The following is a 26,512-nucleotide window of genomic DNA, read 5'->3' as shown; positions in this document are numbered from 1 at the left end:
ATCTAACAGCATATGCAAACTTCTTTTCTTTCTTGCAGTGAAGAATCACTTACACTCTGTTTGCTCTCTAATCAGACTGACGACATAAATGAGGTTGGAATGAACACAGAAGTGAAGTCGAAGTAGATTCTAAATAAAACTCACCAACATGCATGAGGTTGTTCATCATTAATGGTGAGATGTTCAGCTCTGCATAGATCACTTTCTAAATGTGTGAGAGATCAGTGGAAAGATCTCTCACACATTTTGTGTATGACGATCCTCACATACACAAAGCTTCTGTGTCTAAACTGCAATTTGTACAACAGGTAAAATTCTTGGGGCATCTGATATCAGAACAACGTAAAAAAAAATAAAAGCAGACGCAGGCAAAATATTCCTGTGCCCAAGACCAAGGAACAGCTCATGTATTTCCTAGGAATGTGTTTGCAGGAATTTTCAAGACTGGAAACTTCCATATGAATTATCAGGAATATTTAGGTATTAACAGGAATGAATGGAAAAAAGTTGGAATTTACAAAATTGCAAATTATCCTATAACAGGAACTTAAATGTACTTAAAAAATAACTTGCTTGATAATCAACCAGATTGAATGCAGTTTCAGTTGAATTTCTACCTGCACATTCATCAATCACATGCACACAGCACACTTACTGCAGGGTCCTGAGACCGTATCCCTACATGCACTGTGTTTTCTTCATGTAAACAATGAGTCACGCCTCAAAAAGGTTAAAACCACTGCCTTATGGGTAATAAAGACCAATAATCAGGATCTCAGGTCTACATTCCTTACTATTGAAGTCAACAGGACCAATACAGAACAGTTCATCAGACAGGAAGTCACTTATAGTTACTCAAGTACAGTAACAAAGTACATTTACTCAAACACTTTATCTCACACACACACACACACACACACACACACACACACACACACACACACACACACACACACACACACACATGCATATAATAATAATAAATATTGTGAATGTAAACAAACATTCAGCAATAGTTGAAAAAAATCAGGTCAGTCTCTGAGCATAAGCACTGAATCACTTGGAATTTACTCGCTCAATAATAAAAACTCTTTGCTATAGTTGTGAGGTGACTGATACACAAAGCCATGGAGCAGTTGGACACTGGGGAGACAATCAGATGAATGAAAGTAGAAAATGTGATAAAACCCTAAAGTTTATTGTGAGATTTGAGTCGTGATCGTTCAGATGCACAGTGTAGCAGCAATGACACAAACTTCACTTCACAACAAGAGCAAAAATACATGAATGAAAAAATGAATGAACTTAAAATTCATCAAATGGAAAAAAAAAATCCAATGTTATTTAAACTTCTCTTTAAATAACAAAATAAAAATCTTATATTCTGTTATTCAATTCTCTCATACTGACCACTGGATGTTCTACGGCACCTCATGGTAAAGACTCTCTGATGACAGGAGACTCCGCCATGATGCCGAGGCGATAAGAAGATCAGTAACATCCTGACACTGAGTTACAGTACAGTGGTCAGGGTCATACAGAGGTTTTCCAAGACGTGTTCCACTCAGAACAGACCTCACAAGGGTCCATCAAAGAAGTCGAGTCCTCGTGCTGTGCGTCAGGTGCAGAAGCTGCTTCAGAAAACAGACACACGAGTGCTGCAGCATCGCTTTAATCACTTCTTATTTCAAGAAATCTTACCAAGTGTAATTATTTTACTGCACTGGCAAATCATTTGACTTGTTTCTAGTCTGTAGAGTTTCTTCTTAAATCATGCTTTTATTTCTTTATTTCGACGGATATTTTTTGCAGTGGACGCGTCATAATGTGTGCTGTGTGTTTTTATCCCGGACCACCAAGCACCATAGAGTGAATAAAAATGTATTAATATTCTTCATTCATACAATTCGTACAAGATGATTCATACAAATCAATACAATTCATTTTAGAATTGTATTAATAGTGTAAAGAGTAAAGTTTGAAGTCATCGAGGATGTAACACGACTTTAAAAAAGAGCTGGAATAAATAGAGTGAGAACAGCAGCCGCTGCACAGACTCCAGATCACACACTCTCATACAGTATTAGAAAAGCACTTGTATTCCTCTCAACCGAGAACAGAAAGCTGAGGGTACATTGGGAACAAGTTTCCCAAAACTGTATAGTTGCAATCTGGAAAACATATTGCCTGAATCATGATTTCTGCTCATTTATGCTGTGCAGATGATTGTGTGGATCCATAGGGTAGTGGTCGTCACATCTGCTTTACACACAGAAGGTCCTTCCAGTGGAACCATGCAGGTTGCAAACATGAGTGAGGTTTATATATTACTCACAAATTGTTACTCAATCCTGGAAATAAATAAACAGTTTTGCATGTTTCTGCATTGTGGTTGAAACAGAAATGGAGGAAAAGCATTCCAACAGCAGAATGAGAGACTCAAGGGCATGGCTCCACTGGGGCTCGAACCCAGGACCTTCTGCGTGTAAAGCAGACGTGATGACCACTACACTATGGAACCTGTTGCTGAGAAGGTTGATGTCCAATGTGCATAAATAGAAACATATCTCTCAAAATCTAACTGGAAAAATATAAATTAAACTTAGAAAAATCACTGACTCAAATGTCACAATCATCTCCACTGTTTTGAGCATGTTAAGCTCCAGGTTTTTATGACTGCACCATGTCTCTCAGGTCTTTCTTCTCTGAAGCAGGGTCGTTGGCTGAAAACTGATTTTCTGTTTTTGATTGACTGCTACACCATGGAATCTGGAATATTTTTCAGACAACATTTTACTTTCACTCATTACATTTTTACACAAATATCTGTCATTTTTACTTCTTACATTTTCAAAACCGGTTTGTTACTTTGTTTTAATCCATTGATTTGGTTAAATGTCAATATTTTACATTTTTTTACCGAGCAAACCATTTCCTGTCATTGTGCGTCTTTTTCAATCCACAATCCAATGTCCTGCCTCTCACTCACCACAGATGTAGACTAGTTTACAAAGCTAAGAATCAGCAGGCAGAAAACAACAAGAAGTAAAGCTGTGCCTTTGTAAAATAAAGTAAACAGACAGGGGGCGCTCTCTGTGCGAAATGTGCGATTATGTTGAGATTAAATATTTAATTTGATTGACAGCCCTAATATTAATATGATGTGAGGTTCAGTTACCAACGTGACACTAAAACAGGTAGAAGTAGCACCTACTTTTAACTTAAGTACATGTCAGAGCCAAAACTTCTTTATACTTTTTTACTCAAGTGAAAGTTATCGGTACTTTAACTTTTACCTGAGTATTTTAAAACATGAGTATCTGTACTTCTACTTAAGTAAAGTATGTGTACTTTGCCACCTCTGGTACAGTATGAGGTAATGGTCTGTGATGTCATCACTCTGAGGTAAAATATCTATATCAGTGACGTCTGCTCCGTGGGATATTATTAAGTCTATTAAGGGTCCGTGGTGCCCCGGAGGGAACGATACCTGGGCGGGCCGCGTAGTAGGTGAGCTGGGCCAGAGCAGAGAGACAAGCGGAGTTGAGGTGCTGGGAGCATTAGTTTCAAGAATTTACCTGGGACGAGTGAGCATCCGTCCGTAATGTTTCCAGCACCTCTTTCCACTCTCGCAGCTGGGCATGCTTTGCATGTAGATCGCAAATCTGTTTCTCTAAAGCCTCCAGCTCCAACTCCACCGTTTACAACTCAAAGGAGTCCTCACCTGTGCTCAAAGCCAGACACACAACCGACATAGTGCTTATAATCACGAACAGATTTAAGAAAAAATGTGAGGCAATGAATGTAGTCAACACTAGTGGTAGTCGAGTTAATGAGCTACAGGCACAAGTCAGGAAGACAAAATACTATTCAGGTTGATTTAAAGAGGAAAAAGAGATTTATAAATAGTAAAGTTTAGTTTGAAAATGCCAACAAAAATACAAACACGGAACTCACGGCAAACAAGTCAAACACAGGAAGCTACATCACAGGAAAGTGAATAAAGCGTGAACACGTTTCTTCATGCCAGTTTTGTTATGAACATCATTATAGTTAGGACTGAAAACGAGGGCATAAAGAGAGTGTAATGGCTGCATTTCCAGACTTATTGAAGGAAAATATGTACACTGGGGATCAAAATCAGAGAACAATTTATAAACAATTGAACAATTCTGAAATAATGTCATCTTCACTGCTCAGTTGAAGGAGTTTTTGTCCTGTCTATACCATGCTACCAGAACACCTTTTCCACAAAATAACTAAGGCATTTAAAAAAAAACATTATTTTGCAGAAAACACACTGATCAAAATTAGAGAACACTTTCAGATACCTCCCAGTTATTGGTGTTAATCTGGTACCTGGTGCTAATTTCCTTGATTATCTGTCAACCCCTATTTAACTCGCAGCCTAACTTCCAGTTTCACTGACTCTGCAAGATGGTGGGCCGTTCTAAAGTGACTGAACAGCAGGTTGTCCAGATGAAGGCCAAAGGAATGACCCTATCAGCCATAGCAAGACAAGTTGGTCGTTCCAAATCTGTGATTTCAAGAATATTGAATCTTTACAACATCACAAACTCATTCAAGTCTGCCAAGAAGGCTGGTCGTCCACAGAAGACAAATACAAGAGAGGACAGGATACTGCGGAGGATCTCAATGGGCAATCGTTTCCACACTGCAGCTGGAATTGCTCACCAGTTCAGCGCTAAACAGGGTAGGGATCTGTCTCGTCATACAGTGTCTCGACGTTTAAGAGCATTAGGACTGAAAGCCCACTCTGCACAGTACAAACCCAAATAACCTGCAGGATTTTATCTTCATGATCACAACACTTCAAACAAAACATCTACAGTACATACAGGATTCAGGGCCATTTTTCGATATTTATATATATGTAATTTTGTATTATTTATATTAGGAGTCATTAATGCATATGTTTAAAAAATGACCATGTTACTGTATGTACAATGATACTAATTGTGTTCATGTATTGCAAACACTTAATTAGGAACACATAATGTGTGTGTGTGTGTGTGTGTGTGTGTGTGTGTGTGTGTGTGTGTGTGTGTGTGTGTGTGTGTGTGTGTGTGTGTGTTTAATTATTTGTACAAAGAGTTCCGTTTCATCACTTTCATTATTTTAGATCAAACATGTGCACTACTACTATCAGGTCAAATACAATGTACACGTAGGTAAAAAACACAAAAAACCAAGTGTCCAAAAACTTACGACCCCCAGGCTGAAATAGTCCACGCAGAAACAAAACAGAGTAAGAACAGGAGCTTTGAGGGTTGGGATTTGGACTGTAGTTTATGTTAACAGTCTGCTACACTGACTCAGGACTACAGTTTGTATCTGATCATCACTTCACCTCAACATCATTTAGCTGTAATAAATGGACATTCAGTGAAACCCAGATGAGGACGGGTTCCCTCTTGAGTCTGGTTCCTCTCAAGGTTTCTTCCTTATGCCGTCTCGGGGAGTTTTTTCTCGCCACAGTCGGCACCGGCTTGTTCATCAGAGACAAACTTACACATAAACATCTCATTTATTTTTATCACCACATTATCTGTGTAAAGCTGCTTCGAAACAATGTTCATTGTTAAAAACGCAATACAAATAAAAATGTATTGAAAATCTGGTTTTGTTGAAATAACAGGTTAACAGATGATAACTGGATAAATAACTAATGAATAAAAGCTCCATCCAGCCAATTAACATGCAAACTGCGGAAACATTTATATAAACAGAATGTAGAATCACTGAAAGCATTTTAAATGAGATTCATGTGTCTGTTTTGTGTACATACAGGATTCAGGGCCATTTTTCTAGATTGATATTTGAAGGTAATTTTGTATTAAAATAATATTTTGCAGTGTGTTTGTGCTTTAAGTGCTTTGGGACTCAAATCTCCAGCTGGTCATGTGACCAGAGTGATGTGTACAGAATCGATTTTATGATGTCATAAAGCAAATTTGAGTATCTCATTGACAACCACCAAACAAACAAACAGCAGCAAGAAGCAGCAGTGATTAGCAGCAAGCAAGAAAAATTTTGAAGATTTTCAAAATTTGATGGAAATTTTGCCAAAAAGATTTATGGCTCCATAAATTAATAAATAGAAACATTAAGATTTATAATCAAATCGAATCCACATGTCAAGATGTGATCATAACCTAATAAAAATAAAAGCTGATTCTTTTATGTAAAACACTATTTGTCAACAAACATTAGGGACCTTTGGGTCTTCAATATCAAGGTTTACATCAAATGTTAGGATCTTTTTAGAAATATTTTCCAAACATTGGAGCATTAATTGTTTTTGTAATTAAACCAACATGCTTTTTATTATTAAACTTCTCTCTGGACACGCACTGTTGGTGTGTCTCTGTTTATTCAGGTCTGTGCGGCAGTAATGGCGAGTCGAGGCGAGAGCAAGACGAGTTTCTCAAAGTGGAAATATGCTCATTATTTCACTTTAGTTAAGCATAAAGACAAAAACTAAACTTTTTAGTCTAATGTAAGCTGTGTCTTTCTGGTTCGAAGCTCGTATCTACTGCGATAGCAACACCTTCAGAAACTCCATGCCTGAGGAGCTAGAAGCTAGAAGCTAACCCGGTGTTCTGTTCTACATTGTTGATAGTTTTCATACTTCAGCTGTGAAAGGAACATTTTTAAGAGCTCAACACAACAGCTTTTATGATGCAGAAGCCACTTTAGTTTTTTTTAAGTCAGTTTTGTGTTTGTAGACCATAACGCATAAAAGGGCATTATTGGGAACATTAAAGAAGGTCCTTTAAAAAGTAATCAAAAAGTTACTTTTAACAGTAACACATTACTTTTTGGTGTAAATAATCAACAAAGTAATTGAGTTACTTTTTGAATAAAGTAACGAGTAACTGTAACTAGTTACTATTTTTTAGTAACCAGCACAACACTGGTGATAAGTATAGTATATTTAATCAAACTCATGTAACCTATTTACTCCAAGTATAATTAAAAGAATAATAATCAGTTAGTAATAAATAGAGTAGAATAGGGTCTGACTAATGTTATAAGTGTGTAGGAGAAACATAAACAAGGCAGACTTAGGCATGTTTATTGGGAAAGAAGTGTTTGTGGGCCATTGCTGCTGCAGAAGACATGGGTGAGCAATCAGGATCAGACTCAGGGAAAGATATGGGAGGATAATAATAATAATCAGGTGAGAGAACGGGGGAAGTAGGAGAATAATCAGTAGGGGACCAACATGAAGGATAAGGAGGAGATGGTAGAGTTGATGCAGGAATACGGGAGTCGTCATAGTCTTCATTGTTGGTCTGTGTCACCTGATGATAAACAGCAGGAAGGTCAGACGAGGTCTGTGTGCCCATATCACGTGTAAAAGTATTCTTCACAATGCGAGGAGGCAGACAGGGGTTCTCTGGAACAGTTGGAGTAGAGAGATGTTTAATAAATGGAGCAATCTCAGTGGTGAGGAAGAAGAGCTGAAATTGACGATACTGTCGGAGGAGAACGCTCCTAAGAGCTGTCCCAGAACGTCTGTGAGATGGAGCTGAATAAAAGAAACCAACAGAGATACGATGTAAAAGGGTGAAATCACAATGACTAAATATAAAATGTATATGTTCATGTGGGGACAAAAGTAACAAGATTATAAAACAGGGGTCACCAACCTTTTTGACACCGAGAGCTACTTCTTGGGTATCGACTAATGTGAAGGGCTACCAGTTCAATTATGTTATTATTAATAATTATTGATATTTATCTATATCAGGGTGTCAAACTCAATTGCACAGGGGGCCAAAACTTAAAGCCCACTTTAGGTTGCGGGCGAACAGGATAAACATTTATTGAACACACTAAAACAATGCTTTTTAACATAAATATTAATAAAAACAGACAAAAAAAATTATTCCAGAATAAATAAAAATTTAACTTTAAATAACTTAACATATTTTGCTCTCCATAAAAATATATCATCAAAAAGATCATTCTGAGAAACCAAGAGCAATTGGAGAAACATGAAGCTCAGCTGAGAGCACTTTGGGTTCTGACTATGAGAAACAGCAGAAACAGAAAGCTGAACCTCTACAAGCCCAAAGAGTCGCAGAAAATCTCTGAGGAAACAAAGATTCTTAGGTGAGGGAAGAGAAATGAGGATGGAAACCCGAGAGTGACTGGAGGAAGCTGTACAGCTGTTCAGCAATATGACTTCAGCACTAGAGAAAGAAAACCAGAGAAAGAAAAGAGGAGATCAAGCTGGACATGTCCTACATATAATAAAGTACAAACATATCAGTGATTATTGTAACTGAATATTTTTTATTACTTCAAAATAAATAAATATCTTAAATATAGTGTGTGTTTTGTTTATATTATAAAATTATTATTGTACATCATTTAAATTTAACTAAGAATTAAATTTCACATGATAAAATGTTGGAAAAATGACACAAAAGTAAATGATAATAAAATAAAGGTTCTGTTTAAACCCAATTTTACATGAACAGAAGTTAAAGTAATAAAATAAACAGTTATTGAACAGTATTCACAGCATCAGTTTAAATATTAAATCACAATAACACAGAGATTAAATCAGTTTACAATACATGAGTTCTTCATGGGTTCATCTGATCACACAATACTATAAAGTTTAGTTCCAATGCGGCCTCATAACATCATAGTTCAAGTATAACTTTTAACAACTGCAGTTAGTAGAAAAACATCAGAAAGAACTATTTAATAGATTCATTTTAATAATTCAGTCCATTCAGTTTGGTCAATTCAGTTAGAAAAGATTCGGTTTGGTGATTTCGACTCTTTAGATTCAGTTCAAGTGACTCGGTTCAAGAGTTCAGTTCGGTCACTTCTATTCAAAACAATGAGGTCGACCGAGTCTGAATCCATAGATAGTCCAAGAAATTTCCTTTCAGCAGTCTCTCAAAAAGAAACCAGCAGGTGGTCAGAATGTTCCTACTCTGTTCCTGGGTTAGTTTCAGGGGTTCACCTCAGTCAGCTTCATCCGGTTTGTGTGTAATCTTCCCTCTGTAATCTGTACTTGTGCAGTGTGTGTGTGTGTGTGTGTGTGTGTGTGAGAGAGAGAGAGATAGAGAGAAATAGAGAGAGAGAAATAAAGTGAGTGACATGATGATGTCACCGGCAGAGGGCGGGGCATCTAGGTGTGATGTCACAGTGTGACACGTCTATATAATTCAAAGCGTGCTTTTGTTTCTCATTTGTGAATTTATTAATTGTAAGTAAAGAGACACTAAAATTGACAACCACCAAACAAACAAACAGCAGCAAGAAGCAGCAGCGATTAGCAGCAACTAAAAAAACATTACAACTTCTCTTCTATTGAACATTTCTTCATACAGGTACCTGGTAAGTCGTCTAAATAATTATAGTAGAATATTGTAGATTATTTAGTAGAAGATTTAAAAAGTACAAAGTCATTATTTAGTGACATTTGCATGGGTAACTAGCCGGCTAGCTAAGATTAGCTTTTATAGTTTAACTTTTTATATTAATCCAACAAATGTACCTAATAATTAGTATAGAATCTATTAGATACAATGAAGTAGCTTAATTTAACCTATTTATCCCATATTTTAATCAAACTCATGTAACCTGTTTACTCCAAGTATAATGAACATAATATACTAATAAATAGAGTAGAATAGGGTCAGACTGGGACTACAATTTTAATAATCCTTGCAGCCGTGGCATGTTTTATCTGTTGTGGAATTCCTTGTCATTGTTTAGACAATACGTACAGCTCCCAGTGTATAAAATTACAGGTGAAGAGTCTTCTACAGAAAACATCTCCACAGATATGGATCAAAACATCTATGTGGATTTGGATGGAGGATTATGGCCCTAGTCAATGAGAAAAATGACTGTAACAAACGTTTCCTTATAACTAAAAGCACTAAACTCTTTCTACGCTTTAATTCTGATTCTTTGATTATATCGTATATAAATCATGTTGTTGTTGTGTGTATTTTATGCTGTGTGCAGGAACATGGCAGCTGATGAACAAAGGTTTCTTCTGCAAGGTATGCGTCTGCATCAAGGCACGTGTTTGTACATCAAGCATGTGCTGAGGGGTATCGCTTCAACTTTGTCACCTCTAGACCTACCTGCGATGCTTGTTATTTCCTTGTTCTTCAAAAGCATTGCCTGTGGTGCCTGGAGCAGTCCACCTGTCCTTTAGGTGAACGGTGCTATAATTTCTTCCGTAAATGGTTCAGGTTTCCTCCAGAAAAGGACGAATTCGTTTGGGAAACTGATGAGGACCCGTTCAGACCGGTGATGGACATTCTGCACCACGCTGACATGTTCTCCCAGATGGAATGTGGATAGATTCCATCCAGAACTTTGTCTATGATCTTTCTGCAGGACTTAAGCTGATCACCCGTATCGTTCATGTGCGTAGGGCTATTACCCTTGCCCAATCGTTTGGAGTTCCTGCCAGCTCGCTGGGTGCGCCAAGCACTCACAGTTTTCTGTTCACGGAATTCGTCATGCAAAGCACCTTTCTAACGTACTACACCATCATCTTCTGTGGCTATGTTCTATGGACAACTGAACCAGCGAAACATCGTGATTGGAATTCTCGTCCTATCCTTTGTCACAAATTTCACACAATCAGGAAAGACTCAATGGTATTCTCATCGAAATGTCACGGTGGTGTTTTGAGGTTTCATCATGAGGTGTGGTCTGCACTGCAGTCTCACAGTTCTATATCTGCTCTTTTGCCGGACTGGATCAGACGACTATCACCCATTCCATTAAAAAAAAAAGGCAAGTGAGTCTGGACATCAAGGACAGGAACTGAAAGCTAAACCTCCCATGTCCAATAATAATTAATAAAATCAATAAAAATCTAAAATATGAAATCACTTGTTTATTGAAGTGTTCGACATCATTTAAATCCTGATTCTAAATCAGTGTTTCTCAACTGGAAGATGCTTTTAAGATAAATAATTAAACTCCACATGATAAACGTTTGGAAAAAAATGTGACAAAAGTGAAATTGCACAATTATTAAAAGATGAAGTTAAACCATGATTTTTCAAACGCCGTATGACCTCCTCATGGATTCTTGCATCTTGCTTATATCCCTCTTGTGGGGCAGGGGGCTGTGACTCGGGGTCATAATGCTGAGGGGCAGGGAGGTCAGCAGGGAGAGGGAAACTGGTCCTCAGTCCCACATTGTGCAAAACACCACACACATAATCTTACACACTGAGCATCTGAGGGGTGAAGCCTCTGTCACCTGTCATATTATAGACTACATCAGGACAATGTTAACAATTTCTACATGTTGTTAAAGTCAACAAGAAGCCAGTCATCACGTCCTGCAGCTGCCTGTAGTCTGTTCCCTACACTGCTATGTGTCAGGATAAAGGAATCATGTGCTGAAGCAGGTCAGTGTGCAACAATGTTTGTGAGGGTCGTGTTAGAGTTACATATGACTTGCACTTTAACAGAAAGCTGTTTATCAGTGTTGGGCAGTAAAACCGATAACGCGTTACAGTAACTAATACTGTAACTTCGTTACCGTTACCGTATGGTGCGTTACCTGTTACTTTTTTAAATGAATGAATTTGGGCTGAAGTGTAGACTACAGCCTAACTTGCTTACAGCAGCGTCGCATTGTAGAATTGGTGGATAAACCACTGTAAACAGGAAGAAGACGCACTGTGGGCGTGTCTCCGTTTATTCAGGTCTGTGCGGCAGTAATGGCGAGTCGAGGCGAGAGCAAGACGAGTTTCTCAAAGTGGAAATATGCTCATTATTTCAATTTAGTTGAGTATAAAGACAAAAACTTTTAAGTCAAATGTAAGCTGTGTCTTTCTGGTTTGAAGCTCGTATCTACTGCGATAAACAGCAACTCCAATCTGCCGAAGCTCCTCCAGAAGCTCCATGCCTGAGGAGCTAGAAGCTAGAAGCTAACCCGGTGTTCTGTTCTACATTGTTGATAGTTTTCATACTTCAGCTGTGAAAGGAACATTTTTAAGAGCTCAACACAACAGCTTTTATGATGCAGAATCTACTTTAGTGTTTGATTGTGAATATATTATTCAGCTTGTTTTGTTATTTATTTCAGAAATGCTTGTGATATATTCAGTTTGTGCTGCTCTGACTTTAATAAAATAGTGTTTAAAATGACTTTGTGTTTAAGTCAGTTTTGTGTTTGTATAAACCATAACACATAAAAGGGCATTAATGGGAACATTAAAGAAGGTTCTTTAAAAAAGTAACTAAAAAGTTACTTTTAACAGTAACACATTACTTTTTGGTGTAAATAATTAACTAAGTAACTTAGTTAATTTTGAATGAAGTAACGAGTAACTGTAACTAGTTACTATTTTTTAGTAACGAGCAAAACACTGCTGTTTATTAACATATACAAATTCATTTTCATACAGAGTCTTTACAGAAATATGAGTGCAGTCAATTGTGTTGATTACATTTGTAAAACTGAACATTGCTGCAAAGTGCATTTTAATTTCAGCCTGTTCTTGCACAGTGAAGGGAAACCTGATGTATCGACTACCCACCTTAATAATAACATCCAAAATGACAGGCATTATGACACTCAGGGGCAGATACCAGACCTATAGCATGAGATTTAATAGAATTATATTATATCTAAAGAAGATCTTTGTGAAAAAGTTGATTATATATAATATTTATATAAAGTACTTCCCTGTCTGCCATTTCCCACTAGAAACAACCTGTTGTCATTAACCCCAGAGTGGTGAGGACCTGTATTTGGATGGGGATAGCATGGTTCTGGTGTGTTTCCCTCTGTAGTACTGGACCCAATTCAGCACATAGATCCAGGAGCACAGCTGTAGGAATCTAAATCAGCTTATTAGCCAGTCATCATCATGGACAAGAAATCATCATGGTCTCTGGAGACTCTTTTTCTCCTTAATCTTCCATTGGTGTAATCCTCCAGCAGTGCCATCATGCAGCATTACACACTGGAGCCACCACAGCATTTATGATTTATTCCAGCTCATTATGGAAAGATAAAATAAACTGATAGCTCCTGCTTCCCTCTGTAGCAGGTATTTTGTTAGTGTTAAGATGGCAATATCCAAAAAGGGAAATCACGCATCAAGGTAAGTTTTAATGTACTTACTTGTTTGCGGGGATTGTCCCGTATGCCAGCCAATAGGGCTGCATATGTGTTCGTGTCTTGGTTATGCATTAATTGTTTAATGATAATTTCCTTTGGTGGGATGATTTCGTCGCGACATTGGTTTCCTCACCTTAGATGTAAGATGCAAGATTAGAAGATGTTTTTTTACGGTTTGTCTAATATAGGCGATATTGTCTGAAGTATCCAAAAGAATCCACGATAATTTTCATATGCCCGAAAAAAATAGATTTATGAAAAATTTATTGTTAAAAAAGTGAGAGAAAAGGAACTAAAGAAAAACGGACATTTTGAAAAGACTTCAATCTTGTTTTGGCTTTATAGTCGAATTTCTTTTCTCCTAACTTACAAAATTTGTGATCCAATTGGAGAGACTGGATTACTCTTTTTGTTTGAAGACTGCGATCCCCCTGGTGCCTTGCGCAGCTGTATTGTCTAAGTGTTATGTGTTGTGTGTACCGTCTGTGTATTAAGTGTTGTGTGTCTGTTCTTTGTTCTGTGTAAAGATTGGATGTATAGGAATTGTGCCGGTTATTGAACTAATCCTTATTTAGATCATTTGGCATTATGGAGTGAAATTGTATTACATCTAGATACTTTTTCCTAGAGATTTAGATGCTGCTAGAGGTTTCTGCTATGCTCCAGGTTAACTTAACTCGTTATGCTCTGCACTGCAACAGGAAGTGGTGCATTCCAGCCTCAGCACAAAACTCAAGGAGGAGGTCCTAGGAAAAAGGGGAAGTTCTATTAGGGAATGGATAGATTTCCAATTTCATGTCCTGTAACTCACCTTTTGCCTGTAGTGACACCGAGTGGTACTAATTTTTATCATAGCTTTACAATAATTCCAAACTCGCCTTTAAACCTTTTAGGAAGAGATGTGATGCACAAAATGAGAATGGAAATTCTGTTTTTTGAAACCAATGTCTCACTGTCTTTTTTCTCTGTCCTTATGCAGAGGTCCTGCCTGATGAACCAAATTTAGGTGAAGTTAACCCTAAATTATGGGCCTCTCACAAAATGAGGCAGGTTTAATCCAGGTAAAGCCGTATCATGCACTCATGAAAACACACCGTCCGATTTTTGTTAAACAATATCCATTGTCGAAAGAGAAGAATGTTGGCATTGCTCCAGTTATTGACAATTTATTGTCACAAGGTGTTTTGAACGAGACACATTCACCGTATAACACACCGATTAATCCTGTCTTGAAGGCAGATAAAAAATACTGGAGGTTAACACAAGATTAACGTAAGATTAATAAATTAGTTATTCCGTTAGCTCCTTTGATGCCCGATGTAGCTACCATTGTTAACTCTATACCAGCAACTCACAGATTTTTTACTGTGATTGATCTTTGTTCTGCTTTTTTCAGAGACGCAGCTGCTTTTCGCATTTACCTATAGGGGACATCAATTCACCTGGACCCGTCTTCCTTAGGGTTTTGTTGACTTGTCAGCCGAATTATGCTAAGCCTTTTCACCTATATGTGCACGAACGTGGTGGTACGGCTGCGGGATCCTAGCCCAGGAACACGGTGACAGATATCGCCCTGTTGCGTATCTTTCCAAATCTTTAGACAACATAGCACAAGGGTTGCCCTCGTGCTTGCGTGCAGTGGCTGCTGCGGCTCTGATGGTCCGGGATGCTGAGAAAACGATGCTGTCACATCTTTGATACTGTACACCTCACATCAGGTAACAGCTATTTTACACAACATATGACAGCACAACGTAGATCTGGTTATGAGACCACGCTCTTGGCAACGGAAAACTTAACTATTAAGCCTCTTCTCAGCCGCATTTAGCTGTAGTAGCTCTGCGTGGTCTGCTAGACGATATTGACTTAGATGGTTTTGATGATGCACATGATTGCCTTAAACACATTGAACAAGAGACCTCTTGTAGGCCCGATCTTTTAGATACGGCCCTGGAAGAGGGGGATTGTCTATATGTAGATGTTAATGTTCAAAACCTTCTGATGATGTGTATTTATGTGGATATGCGGTTGTAAGATTACCTGATGTAATAGTTGAAGCTAAATCATTACCATACACATCAGCACAAGCTGCAGAGTTGGTGGCATTTACAAGAGCATGTCAGTAGTCTGAAGGTAAAGTAGTGACTATATACACTGATTCTAAGTATGCTTATGGTGTTGTGCATGATTTTGCAGAAACATGGAAGCAAAAAGACTTTAAAACAGCTGATGGAAAGCCCATAGCACATTTTAATCTCATAGGCGACTTTTTAAAAGCTGTTCAACTCCTGCCAAAGTGGCCATATTGAAGGTTAAAGGACATGCCGTAGGTGATTCAGAGGAAATTCAGGGAAATACGTTAGCGGATAAAGTAGCTAAGGAAGCAGCAAAACAACCAGTAGATTTGGACACAGTACATACAAATCCTGAGATCTCGATGATGTCACATATCTCCAATATACCAGACATTGACCTAAACATACTACAGACTCAGCCTACTGAGGAGGACATCAAGTATTGGGCTTCCAAACAATGTAAATCAGATTCTGCTGGTATCATTAAAGATGTAGATGGCAAAATTGCTCTGCCTAAACTAGCTTTAATAGTGTTGGTGAAGCATTACCATGGGATGTCACACATTAGCATAGCTAAAGTCATACAGGCTATAAATGCATTATACTGTATTGCTGATGTAGCTAAAACAACCAAGCTAGTGTTGGATTCATGTTTGACTTGTGCCAAAACTAACGTACATCGACCTGTACAACATACTGTGCTTACTTTTCCTGAAGCCCCTTTCCAACACCTACAGATAGATTTTACACATATGCCAGCTGTAGGAAATTTGAGATATCTGTTGGTTATAGTTGACAGATTCAGTAAGTGGCCAGAAGCATTTGCATGTGGGACAGAAAATGCTAAAACGGTTGTCAAAATATTAACAAAAGAGATCATTTCTAGGTTTGGTATTCCTAGTGTGATTGAAAGTGATAACAGCACACCTTTTGCTTCGAAGGTAACACAACTTTTGGCTAAAAGTTTAGCAAGTGACTTTTATTTTAATAATCCCTATCACCCACAGTCAGCTGGAGTGGTAGAGAGAACAAACAGAACCATTAAGGAACGTATTACTAAAGCCTGCATTAAAACAGGCCGAAATTGGACTGTTGTTCTCCTGGCAGTACTCACAGAAATGAGAATGACCCCATCTTCAACTGCCAAACTGTCACCTTTTGAAATTCTAATGGGCCGGCCTTTCCCGACCCCATGGGTCAGGGGACGCACTGGCATTTCTTCCTTAGGTAACCTGGAAGTGATGGTGGACTACTAAGTTTCTGCCCTGGTTGAGAAATTGAATTCTATCAGTGCTGATGTCTCACTAACTCTTCCTCTGCCCACTGATAAGCCAACACACCCTTTTGTGCCTAATCAGCAGGTCCTGATAAGAAGTCTGAAGCCTACCAAGGTCGTTGAGCTGAAGTATCTGGGTCCAGCGACTGTTCTAGCTGTAACCAGAACTGGAGTTCTGACTGATTATCAGCCACAGTGGATACACGCAAGCAGGATCAAAACAGCACCCACTTATTCTATGCACTAATTGGTCTGTTGGCCTAAGAAGCCTACCTAAGTGAGTATTCAAGGCTGAAACAGTTGAGAGGCCACGGAAAGATCCTTTCTTTATAGTAGAAAGGGGGCCACCTCCGGGGTGAAGATCTGACTCACTTGACTGTTTGTTTAGCTCACCCTGATACCTGCTCTAGGTCTAAATTCTAAACAATATGTGCATAGTTGTAACTAGACTCCGAATTTTTCTTATTCTCTTTGAATACATTATTCAGTGAGAAGAAACTGTTCTGTATACCTTATAATACTGCTAATAGACATACTGAACAAGCACTGAGAAATAATTGTCTCATGATGTCTTGGAGAACGTGAAACAAAGTATTTGAACAAAGTATTTTTGAGAAGATTAAGAGTTTGTTTATGAGTGTTGAACACTATTTTGTTTTAGGAATGATTCTTTTATTGATTGTTGGAATTGTACCTTGTATGTTGCCATGTTTGATGACGATGGTGAGACAGGCCATAAAGGCCTCGATTGAAGTGGTGATGATGAAGGATTATATGCATGTAGGAAAAGAATGAAATGGAACCTGTATGTTTTGTTTGTCTTTATCTTTTCATTTGCAGTTTATGTCACCGATTCTGTTCCCAGGATGAACATCCTATGTTTTGGTGTGTAATGCTATATCATAAATGATTTAAAGTGGCCATTGTTAGTGGTACAATGTTTCTCACACTATCTCACACACATTCCTTTGTCTGTTCAGTGTCTATAGAATATTTACGATGTTAGTCTGTAAGGTAAACAGGGAGTCTTATCTGGGCTCACACATCTCCGGCTAGTATATCCTCTTGTGTAAACAGGAAACAAGTTTAGGACAGCCTTTTCTCTGTATGTGTATATATACGTTCTGCTACCTGCAATAAACAGAAGAGGAAGAACATGCATTCTGTGTGCTGTGTATTTCTTCTTCCCTGATATTAGAAAGGCACCACGGGCATCGCAGATCGTATGGAAAACCTCTCCAAGAACTCAGTTTCGTTTGGGCATGATAAAAATCTAACAATAATATAATTCAATTAAATCTCATGCTATAGGTCTGGTATCTGCCCCTGAGTGTCATAATGCCTGTCATTTTGGATGTTATTATTAAGGTGCGTAGTCGATACATCAGGTTTCCCTTCACATTGCAAGAACAGGCTGAAATTAAAATGCAGTTTGCAGCAATGTTCAGTTTTCAAAATGTAATCAACACAATTGACTGCACTCATATTTCTGTAAAGACTCCGTATGAAAAAGAATTCATAAGGAAAAGGATTATGTGACTCTAACACAACCCTCACAAACATTGTTGCACACTGACCTTCTTCAGCACATGATTCCTTTATCCTGACACATAGCAGTGTAGGGAACAGACTACAGGCAGCTGCAGGACGTGATGACTGGCTTCTTGTTGAGTTTAACAACATGTAGAAATTGTAAACATTGTCCTGATGTAGTCTATAATATGACAGGTGACAGAGGCTTCACCACTCAGACGCTCCTCACCTCCTGAAATGCAGATGTGGAGCTCTGGATGTCTCAGGTGGAAGATTTCTATACAACCCGGAAAATGTGTATAAGATTATCAGGGTGTGTGGTGTTTTTCACAATGTGGCACTGAGGACCAGTTTCCCTCTCCCTCCTGACCTCCATTCCCCTCAGCATTATGACCCCGAGCCACAGCCCCCTGCCCCACAAGAGGGATATAAACAAGATGGTTTAACTTCATCTTTTAATAATTATACAATTTTACTTTTGTCACATTTTCCCAAAAGTTTATCATGTGGATTTTAATTATTTAGTTTAAAAGCATCCTCCAGTTGAGAAACACTGATTTAGAATCAGGATTTAAATGATGTCAAACACTTCAATAAACAAGTGATTTAATATTTTGGATTTTTATAGATTTTATTAATTATTATTGAACATGGAGAGGTTTAGCTTTCAGTTCCTGTCCTTGATGTCCAGACTCACTTGCCTTTTTTTTCTCTCTTTTTTCTTTTTTTTACTGGAATGGATGATAGTCGTCTGATCCAGTGCGGCAGGGGAACAGATATAGAACTGTGAGACTTCAGTGCAGACCACACCTCATCATGAAACCTCAAACCACCACCGTGATGTCTCGATGAGAATACCATTGAGTCTCTTCCGATTGTGTGACATTTGTGACAAAGGATAGGACGACAATTCCAATCACGATGTTTCGCTGGTTCAGTTGTCCATAGAACATAGCCACAGAAGGTGATGGTGTAGTACGTTACAAAGGTGCTTTGCATGACGAAGTCCGTGAAGAGAAATCCGTGAGTTCTCAGAGCAACCAGTGAACGGGCAGGAACTCCAAACGATTGGACAAGGGTAATAACCCTACGCACATGATAAATACGGGTGATCAGCTGAAGTCCTGCAGGAAGATCATAGACAGAGTTCTGGATGGAATCTAGCCACATTCCATCTGGGGAGAACATGTCAGCGTGGTGCAGAATGTCCATCACCGGTCTGAACCGGTCCACATCAGTTTCCCAAACAAATTCTTCCTTTTCTGGAGGAAACCTGAACCATTTACGGGGTAAATGATGGCACCGTTTACCTAAAGGACAGGTGGGCTGCTCCAGGCACCACAGGCAGTGCTTTTGAAGAACAAGGAAATAACAAGCATCGCAGGTATCTCTAAAGTTGACAAAGTTGAAGCGATACCCCTCAGCACATGCTTCGATGTACAAACACGTGCCTTGATGCAGACGCATACCTTGCAGAAGCCACCTATGTTCACCAGCTGCCATGTTCCTGCACACAGCATAAAATACACACAACAACAACATGATTTATATACGATATAATCAAAGGATCAGAATTGAAGCGTAGAAAGAGTTTAGTGATTTTAGTTATAAGGAAACGTTTGTTACAGTCATTTTTTCTCATTGACTAGGGCCATAATCCCTTCATCCAAATCCACATAGATGTTTTGATCCATATCTGTGGAGATGTTTTCTGTAGAAGACTCTTCACCTGTAATTTTATACACTGGGAGCTGTACGTATTGTCTAAACAATGACAAGGAATTCCACAACAGATAAAACATGCCACGGCTGCAAGGATTATTAAAATTGTAGTCCCAGTCTGACCCTATTCTACTCTATTTATTAGTATATTATGTTAATTAGACTTGGAGTAAACAGGTTACATGAGTTTGATTAAAATATGGGATAAATAGGTTAAATTAAGCTACTTCATTGTATCTAATAGATTCTATACTAAATATTAGGTCAATTTGATGGATCCATTTAAAAAGTTAAACTATAAAAGCTAATCTTAGCTAGCCGGCTAGTTACCCATGCTAATGTCACTAAATAATGACTTTGTACTTTTCGAGTCTTCTATTAAATAATGTACAATATTCTGCCATAATTATTTTGACGATTTACCAGGTACCTGTATGAAGAAATGTTCAATAGAAGAGGATTTTTAATGTTTTTTTAGTTGCTGCTAATCACTGCTGCTTCTTGCTGCTGTTTGTTTGTTTGGTGGTTGTCAATTTTAGTGTCTCTTTACTTACAATTGCTAAATTCACAAATGAGAAACAAAAGCACGCTCTGATTTATATATACGTGTCACACTGTGATATCACACCTAGATGCCCCGCCCTCTGCCTGTGACATCATCATGTCACTCACTTTCTTTCTCTCTCTCTTTCTCTCTATCTCTCTCACACACACACACACACACACACACACACACACACACACTGTGCAATTGAGTTTGACACCCTGATATAGATAAATATCATTAATTATTAATAATAACATAATTAAAGGTAAACTGAGCACATTTTTTATTCTCAAAAGTGTGTATCAAACTGGTAGCCCTTCACATTAGTCGGTACCCAAGAAGTAGCTCTCGTTGTCAAAAAGGTTGGTGACCCCTGATTTATAATCTTGTTACATTTGTCCCTACATGAACATATACATTTTTATATTTAGTCATTGTGATTTCACCCTTTTACATCGTATCTCTGTTGGTTTCTTTTATTCAGCTCCATCTCACAGACGTTCTGGGACAGCTCTTAGGAGCGTTCTCCTCCGACAGTATCGTCAATTTCAGCTCTTCTTCCTCACCACTGAGATTGCTCCATTTATTAAACATCTCTCTACTCCAGCTGTTCCAGAGAACCCCTGTCTGCCTCCTCACATCGTGAAGAATACTTTTACATGTGATATGGGCACACAGACCTCGTCTGACCTTCCTGCTGTTTATCATCAGGTGACACAGACCGACAGTAAAGACTATGACGACTCCCGCATTCCTGCATCAACTCTACCATCTCCTCCTTATCCTTCATGTTGGTCCCCTACTGATTATTCTCCTACTTCCCCCGTTCTCTCACCTGATCATTATTATTATCCTCCCATATCTTCCCCTGAGTCTGATCCTGATTGCTCACCCATGTCTTCTGCAGCAGCAATGGCCCACAAACTCTTCTTTCCCAATAAACATGCATAAGTCTGCCTTGTTTTTGTTTCTTCTACACACTCATAACATTAGTCAGACCCTATTCTACTCTATTTATTACTAACTGATTATTACCTTTTAAAAGAACCTTCTTAATGTTCCCATTAATGCCCTTTTACGCGTTATGGTCTACAAACACAAAACTGACTTAAAAAAACTAAAGTGGCTTCTGCATCATAAAAGCTGTTGTGTTGAGCTCTTAAAAATGTTCCTTTCACAGCTGAAGTATGAAAACTATTAACAATGTAGAATATAACACCGGGTTAGCTTCTAGCTTCTAGCTCCTCAGGCATGGAGCTTCTGGAGGTGTTGCTATCGCAGAAGATACGACCTTCGAACCAGAAAGACACAGCTTATATTAGACTGAAAAGTTTTTGTCTTTATACTCAACTAAAGTGAAATAATGAGCATATTTCCACTTTGAGAAACTCGTCTTGCTCTCGCCTCGACTCGCCATTACTGCCACACAGACCTGAATAAACGGAGACGCCCACAGTGCGTCTTCTTCCTGTTTACAGTGGTTCATCCTCCAATCCTACAATGTGTCGTTGCTGTAAACAGGTTAGACTGTAGTCTACACTTCAGCCAAAATTTATTCAACAGGTAACGCATCATACGGTAACAGAGTTACTTTATTTTTAAAGGAAAGTCTACAGTCAATAATCACACCAAGATCTTTAACTGCTGTACACGCTGAAACAGAAACACCATCTAGAGATGCTACGAAATCAGAAAGTTTGCTTCTAGGGTTAAGGTTAGGGTTAGTCATGTGATGGAAATGTCTTTGCAGGCGGACGAATGCTATTTGTTCTGTTATTGAACTAGAAACAGTGAATGTTGAGATGTTTGGGAACTGATTATTGTCTGTATATATGCAGGTCAGGGGTTTTTTCATGCTGGAACACCGTTCATTACAATGAGACGTTATTTTTAATGTTTTTAACAAACTGAGGTTCTCAAAAGGTATATGTGAACTGTAGATGTTATAAGGCTGCATTCTAACTAACCCTTTTTGCAGCAATCAATAGTTTCGATCAGTTTCACTTCTGTTCATGTAAAATTGGGTTTAAACAGAATTGGGTTTTGTCACATTTTTCCCAAAATATTATCATGTGGATTTTAATACTTAGTTGGGAATTGAATGTCCAACACTTTAATAAAAGAAACAAAACACACAAAATTCAAGTATTTAGTTTTATTAGTATTACAACAAACATAGTAGAAATAGTAAAAAAAAAAGTAGAGAGGGGGAAAAACTATATGTATGGTGTGTGTTCACATGCTGAATCTAAACCTGCCCAGAGTGTTGCAGATTCTCCACTGCTGCCATTTCCTGTTCTTAAGTTCAGTATAAAGCGAGTAATGTTTCGTTTGCCGTTTCGTTTTTTCTCCCATTTATTTCTCAAAGTTTCCTCCAGCTCAACAACATGTTCCTCCAGTCGCCTCGTTTCCTCATCAAATAATTTCTCTCGTGTTCTGCCCTCTTTTTCTCTTCCACACAGTGGTTGAGGGAATCCTGGAGCTTCCTGGTGGTTTGGAGATGTGAGGTTGTCATTTCCTCCATGTTTAGTTTGGCCTTCTTTTGTTCTTTCTCTATTTTCTTTCTCTCAAATTCCAACGCGACCTCAAATAGAGCAAGACGTGTCTCCACTCGCTCTCGGTCTGTCATCAATTCATTTTTCTCATCCTTGCAATGATCCAGAGAATCCTGAAGCTCCCTAATGGGTTGAATCTGTAACTTGTTCAATTCCTCCATGTCGAGTTTGGTCTTTTTTTCTTTCTCTCTTTTCAAAGTGGCCTCAAGCTGAGCAACACGTTCCTGCAGTTGTTTTTGTTCTCTCACCCAGCTCTCTTTCTCACGTTCTACTGTTTTCTCCTGTTTCTCGTAGAGTTTCAGGGAAGACTGGAGCTTGGTGATGTTTTGGAGGTGCGTGGAGTTTCTCTCAGTTATATCCTGTTCCCACTGCTTTCTCTCAGAAGCCAAAGTAGCCTCCAGCTTTTGCACCGTCTGTAGCAGAATGGCTTTCTCTTCTTTCTTTTCTGCTAACTTCTCTTTCATCAGATTAGAAAATGCTTCCAAGTCTGTTACTACTTTCTCCATGTGTTCCAGCTTCTCCTTCATTTCAGCAATCTGCTCAGATTTCTTCTCTCTTCTGGTTTGAAAAAACTCTCTCAACCTTCTGAAGAGCCCCATGTTTACGTGTCTTTACTTAAACGCACAAACCTCGGAAATGAGAGAAACAGAGACATTGTCTTACTGTGATGTCACAGAAAGATGTCCCGCCCTCCGCTTGTGACGTCACTCGGGATCTCTCTCTCTCACACGCACACACTCACTATGCGCATGCGCACATTACAGAGGGAAAGATCGGATAAAATATCATAGCGTCTTCACAGCTTTTCTGTTGTCCTCTGAGAGAAGAGCGATATTACAGTCATAAATAAGATAAAAACGACTGTAAACTGTGTATAAAGCGAGTGAAGGTCAGCGGGACTCCATGCTCTCTGAGGACGGACCGGGGCTAGCTTAGCATGCTAACTTCAGTAGATATCTCTGTTACATAATACATAGAGGTTTTTAAAGTCTAAACTGTCTTTTATTCACATTCTGTTGATAATTGTATTTGATTGATGATTGTTTAAACTACACTTATTACATAGAGCTCCATAGAAAGCAGTTAGTCTGAGTTGAGAACCGAAGTTGACCGGAGTGACTCGATGAATGTTGCAGAATCATAAATGACCAGTAGGTGGCAGTGTGATGTGTATTAGAGCTCATTGTCACAGCAGGTAATTAGAAGAAGTGAAGCTCTAATGACGTCATTAATAGCGAGGACAAGACACACAGCAGTTTGGGATTCTTTTATTGACTTTATTGATTAATTGATTTGGAGTATGATTGTGTTTCTGATCAAAGTAAGTTCATGTGTATGGAGTAAAAACAACCTGTACATTTCTCACTTCCAGACAGTATTATGAGATGTTCATCTGCTGGAAGTTCATGTTTAATGCTGCATGTTTTATAGGATTTATGAGCTGGAATAAATGTTTTACTTTTAAATGTTTTCTTTTAACCAACTGGTGCATTTTTATCTTTATGCTTCAGATGAGTTTTATAAAAAACACATTTTTACTACTTATTAAAAAATAAAACGTCATTCTGAGTGAAACCAATTGTTTATTAAATGCATTATTCACTAAATAAACATCAATGAAAACTGGATGATTTGTTTTTATTGAATGTAAAATATTAATTTGAGGATAATTGAACTTAATGAATCGAATAGTTTTGGATTAAATGAAGACTTTACTGAACTAAACAGCACTGAATTCTCCTTTAAATGAACTTAAGTTTACTGAACTAAATACTGTTACTTATATGAAAATAAACCCGGTTTCTTGAACCCTGTTCGGTTTCAGCCCCACTTTTGGGCCTCACAGCTGAAAATGACCTTCCTGACTTTCAATGGTAAAAGTTCCTGACAACAGTGTGCTACATACACAATTTACATCTCTTTTAAAAGAACACACTTTGGGCTTTACATCATCCAAAGATGCGTCATACGTCATAAAACAATTTTTTTTTTTTTTTTTATAAATACATGAATTCGGTCCTGAAGCAATCCAGAATAGTGACGGGTTAAAAGTCTGTGTGATTTTAAGCAGCCATTTGTGGAGAAGGACATGTTTATTCATTTAAGGGGGCATTTAAGAAGGAAAGAAACAGTTCCATGTCCATTCAGTGGCTGCAAATTTCAAACCAATGTGTATTCCACATATAATGCACACAAATGCAGAGAACACCAAAAAGCCTCAGATTTTGATCCATCAGATGTGGTGCAGAATGTCTCAAATACAATCCAGTATAGTGACATTAAACATCATGCAGTGCAACGTTCAGGTGAAAATAAAACTGCCCCAGCAGCAGATAGTAGCAGTAAGGGATTAGGAGAGCAGAACAATGCAAACTATTCTCCATGTGTCACAGAGGGCAACACAGAAAATCATTCAGCATATTGTTTTCACTGTCAGAACCTTTTGTGAGAGAATCTGTATTCAATACACTGAACAAAAAAACCAAATCTCCACATACTGATCAACTTGTAAGTAAAATTGTACAGCCAGTGTCAGATAGTCCGTGACATCTGAGGGGCAACAGCTAAATGAAGAAAATCCTATTATGAGGAAAAATTTCCATTAGTTAAACCTGTAGAGAACATTAATGAGTCATCACAGTCTACCTTTATGTATGTGCCAATTATCTCATCTTTGCAGTTGTTGCTTAAAAAACAAGATGTACTTGAGAAAGTTCAAGCAACCACTTCACAGTCACCTGGACAGTATTCATCATACTGTGATGCCTCTTACCACCACAAACATTTGCTATTATCAGTTGAGGGTCAGAAATGAGCAATATTTCCATATAATAATATGTTGATGATTTTGAAATTGCAAATCATCTGGGGACATACAAAACAATACACACAGTCTGTGCGGTTTATTAGATATTAGCTAACCTGCTAGTAAAATATCATTCTGTCCTCCACTCTAATCAGTGCCACAGTTTGGCTATGAAAAGGTAAAACTTAAAAACTCTAAAAGCAGTGGGTATTTACATTGAAACATCTGGTGACTGTCTAAAAGGCACAGTTTATTCTGTTGTAGCTGATAACCCTCATGGGCTAGCTGGTTTCAGTGAGAGTTTCAGATCGAATTATTTCTCCAGATTTTGTCTCGCCATTCAAACAGAAATGCAAAACTCATATGCAATTGCTGGTAGTTTTAAAACATGAACAAAAGATCAGCAAGGACAACTTGTTGAAAAATACAAAACAATGAGAGTGATTGTAATTATGGTGTAAAACACAGTTGTGTTCTGTCTGATCATCTATCCTATTACCACCCTGTCACAGGATTTCCACCTGATATCTTACATGACCTGCTGGAAGACATTGCTCCTGTGGAGTTGGCACATTGTTTAAAAGGTTTGATTAAGGTTTAATTCCCTTCCAGCACTCAGATAAGGTTGACCGTCCTCACGCAGTTCCACAAAATTCTGTCCATGGTGGAACAATTAGAGGGAATGGTGCTGAGAACCACACTCTTCTTAGATTGCTGCCTGTTCTTATTTAGTCCAAAATCCCATAAGGGGATACATTTTGGGAAGTACTAATGGATTTGGAAGATATAGTAGAACTTGCTGTGTCTCATACTTTCACATATGAAACTATTCAGTACAT

At 38.3% G+C, this 26,512-nt stretch overlaps 1 protein-coding gene, 1 non-coding gene and 1 pseudogene across 2 annotated transcripts in view; 1 reads left to right on the top strand and 2 right to left on the bottom strand.

The window, feature by feature from the left end:
- Positions 1-26,512, top strand: part of LOC124384578 (zinc finger protein 850-like) — a 1,373,244-nt gene that overhangs the window by 944,747 nt on the left and 401,985 nt on the right. The gene's annotated exons all lie outside the window — the stretch shown is intronic.
- The window catches only part of LOC124384668, a 920,651-nt pseudogene that overhangs the window by 501,956 nt on the left and 392,183 nt on the right, over positions 1-26,512 (bottom strand).
- On the bottom strand, positions 2,449-2,521 carry trnav-uac. The gene has a single exon. It is a non-coding gene; the product is annotated as a tRNA-Val (tRNA).

The sequence above is a fragment of the Silurus meridionalis genome, chromosome 4 (assembly GCF_014805685.1).
Source record: "Silurus meridionalis isolate SWU-2019-XX chromosome 4, ASM1480568v1, whole genome shotgun sequence".
NCBI classification, from domain to species: Eukaryota; Metazoa; Chordata; class Actinopteri; order Siluriformes; family Siluridae; genus Silurus; species Silurus meridionalis.
This window is presented reverse-complemented; position numbering and strand designations above follow the sequence as displayed.